This window comes from Arachis ipaensis, chromosome B07 (genome assembly GCF_000816755.2).
Source record: "Arachis ipaensis cultivar K30076 chromosome B07, Araip1.1, whole genome shotgun sequence".
Lineage (NCBI taxonomy): Eukaryota > Viridiplantae > Streptophyta > Magnoliopsida > Fabales > Fabaceae > Arachis > Arachis ipaensis.
Window position 1 is genome coordinate 37,115,852 of NC_029791.2, and position 3,449 is coordinate 37,119,300.

At 32.6% G+C, this 3,449-nt stretch overlaps 1 long non-coding RNA gene across 3 annotated transcripts; it reads left to right on the plus strand.

Annotated features, from left to right (window-relative positions):
- Positions 7 to 3,449, plus strand: LOC107608053. 3 transcript variants are annotated; one of them, XR_001612699.2, is made up of 7 exons: positions 7 to 293; positions 570 to 742; positions 1,407 to 1,605; positions 1,803 to 1,891; positions 2,181 to 2,273; positions 2,917 to 3,106; positions 3,292 to 3,449. It is a non-coding gene; the product is annotated as an uncharacterized LOC107608053 (long non-coding RNA). The 3 variants fall into 3 exon arrangements; XR_002351410.1 differs by lacking the exon at positions 1,407 to 1,605 and having other exon boundaries at positions 1,792 to 1,891; XR_001612700.2 differs by lacking the exon at positions 1,407 to 1,605.

The following is a 3,449-nucleotide window of genomic DNA, read 5'->3' on the forward strand; positions in this document are numbered from 1 at the left end:
CTAATTAACGAGTCAAGCTCACATCCCTTGGTCACTCTCATCAATGGCTACCTTAGAAGAGCTCAGATCCCCGCTGTCACCGGCACCACCCTTGTTGCGCCGTTAGCCTCCCCTCCACCTCGTCTCCTCGTCGCCGTTACCAGAATTCTTACCGTCAGCGTCAGCGTCATTAGCCTCTACTTTGTGTCGTCATCTCCATTATGTGCCAGCGTCGTCATTTCGCCTCCCTTGTCATTTCGCCGCTCTCCTGCTATCTTCCTGTTCTTCTATTGAAGATGACCGAATTGATTTTGGTAGTGATTTTTCTTCTCAAAAAATTTCATTATCAAGGTTCACCTGCAAATTGATTTTGGTAGTGATTTTTTTTTCCTTTGTTATAGCTAGGTTTTTATGATAAGTGACTATATTATTCAGAATTGGTAATTTCAATTATTTCACTGTATCTGATTTCTGTGTGTATTTTTGCTTGTCGTTTACATGAATTTTTTGATGTATTATTTTATTGAAAATAGAAAATTATGATAGAAACTAATTAACAAAGTAATGTTATTCTGCTTTGTGTTTTGCAGTAACAACCACTAACAATGCAATAACAACACTGAAGCTATTGAGAGAGAAGAAGAACAAGTTTGAAGAGGTTCCGCTATTTCGGTTTTGCTCCTTCGTCCCTACTGGTGCCTTCGTCTCTGCCATTCCCTATTCTGTCTTCTCTGCCATTGGTCACTAATTCTGCAATTTATTGGTTAGTTTCAAGGTGTACTGCAGTTTTTATGTTTTTAAGATTTCTATGTTATTTCAAGCAAGCATGGTTTATTAGAGGGATAACTTCATTTACAATAATTATTATATACGTGCTTCCCCTGCTACCAAAATGGAGCATCATGAGATGATGATGAATGAATTGAAGCCTTGAGTGATGTGTATCATTCATTTATTTGACTTATCATTAATGACGAGTAGTTTATATGGTTTATATATATAAATATACCTTGCTTTTTTTGTGATACAAGGATTCAATCACCCAAATGCTATCTATCTAATCTCTTATTTAATCAGATACAAGGATTCAATCATCAAACAAGGTCCTACATTCATAATGCTTTTCTAAAGCGTTAGACTTTTCATTATGGCACAGAGATACATAAATCTTGGTAGAATGGAGAGTCATTTTGTTTCTAGAATGCAACATACAAATCTTAGTTGATTGCTTGTGTTAGGTTCTTTTCTTGGATAACATTTTGCCTCTTTTGATGTTCATTGGTAGAATAAAAGATCCATATTCAGAAAAATAGACTTTACGATATATGAAGGATACTTTAGATTTAAAATAAGATTTAACATGTTATCGATAAGTGTATTGGCATAATAGTAACAAGTATAAGCATTTTGCATAATTTATTTTATAGGAATACCACTTCAGGCTGCAGATTATCTGGAACAGGCTGAGTATGATATTGGTAACCCTATTGAGGATCTTAAGACACAATCCTTGATAAAATAGCTACTTTACAACCCTGAACTTCAAGCTGCATGTCCAGTTCCATTTGATGAAGCTAAGCCGTGGAAAGGCCGAGTGATAAATATATTAGTTTATTGGTCTCTCTGGTAATTGAAAAGAAAAAAAAGTCAATAATTAACTTGATTCTATATTTTACTCTCTATTATCAACATCCATTTGTTATCAACTTCATCTCGACTTTCCTCTTTGCAAATTCTTTTCGCCTTAATTTACAGATTCTGTGTTCTTTTAATGTTTATTTCAAATACTGACTCTCTACTAATTTTGAGAAGCTTATTTGCAGGACTTCATTTTCAATTGTGGGGGTTTGTTTGTAGCACTTGTTTTTGTAACTAACTGGGATTGGAACAACGTGTCTCTGATCTTCAGCAGGTAACTGAGTTGTTGGTTTTCAAGTCTTTAGTTGGGACTTTGTTATCTATTTCATAAAGAGATTTTCGAGTCTTATGTTAGATTCAATTCTTCTCATACAGAGTTCAAAAATTGAGAACACAATTTGCACGTTTTTATGTTATCATCACACTCCCAGTTAAACAGCAAATCGATTTATTTATTATTATTAATATTAAAATTTAATAATATAGCAATCACCTAATATTTTACATTAACATATTTCAGAAGTCCTCGAAGATTTATTTTTTCAAGCTTTAAAACTTTTCAGGATAAGCTGGATGAGTCAGCACACAAGGTATTAATTGATTATCAAGCTGCTGCAGTGACTCTCTTAGCGCTATTATCAGCTGTACCTGGTGATGTGAGTATTACTTATCATGCTTGCTTGCTTGTTGCATTTTGTTCACCTATTGGCTAAGCTTGATTTTAGAAGAAATTATTTATTAGTTATATACACTTAATGGTAAAATTGTGTTTCTACCTTTGCCACTATTTGATGTTTATGTTGAACTTATTAGTATTGCCATATAGTAACTTAAATTTGATTCTTTATTTGTTTTTCAATTTTATAAATTGTAATTTTTGTTACAATTCTATTCAATCATTCATAATTTTAGAAGAGAGATAAATTAAAATCCTTTAAAAATATTTGAGGTAAAATTAAAACTTTTGTCAAATACTGAGGACATTTAATACGGTTTTGCTTGTTTCTTTTTCTTTTATTCTTTAATCTTCTTTTAAAGTTTTTTTTTTTTACAAGATAACACGCGTTGGTTTGAGACTGAGTGATAGGCTAAAAGAAGTAGTAAAATTTGTGATTTTAACCACCTTGTTCAGTTTTTGCTGAAGTTGGCAGCTGAGCTGTTAGAGCTGTTAGTTAGTTATTTAACTAACCTACTGATCATCAGTGTAAAGTCTAACATGTAATTAGTGTGATTTTGCCGTTATCTTTTAATCAATGAGAACCAATCAGTGATGCTATTTTACAAATGCTATGTTTACAGAATAGGAAAAATGAAGTAGTTGATGTGCTTTCTAAGATCTATATATGATCTTGCTCGCTTAGAGGATGAAGTTGATTTCCTCACAGTTCAATCAGAGCAAGACCGACAGAAAAGGAATAATGTCAAATTCTGGCATGTTTTTAGATCAAAGGAAATCAGATTGGCTTTCCTTGTTGGAGGAGGACTTCTAGTAATAATGCTCCTTTTCTTTTATTCTTTAATCTTCTTTTAAAGTTTTTTTACAAGACAACACATGTTTTGGTTTGCGACTTTGAGTAACAGGCTAAAAAAAATAAAGCTAGTGTTGCCTAGAATGGAAAGTGAAGCTTCAAAATAGTTTATCAATTTTGTATATATTTTTTCCATCTTTTGCAGGTAAAAAAGTTCACAAATGTTTCCGAAACAATTATGTATGATCTAAGGGAAGGAAGTTTAAGAGGGCTAGAGGAAGGAGGAAAAGCAAAGGAATTAGGATTTAAGTTGTATTGTTTCTGTACTTTTCTTCAGTTTTTAGTTTTGGAATTTGAACTTGA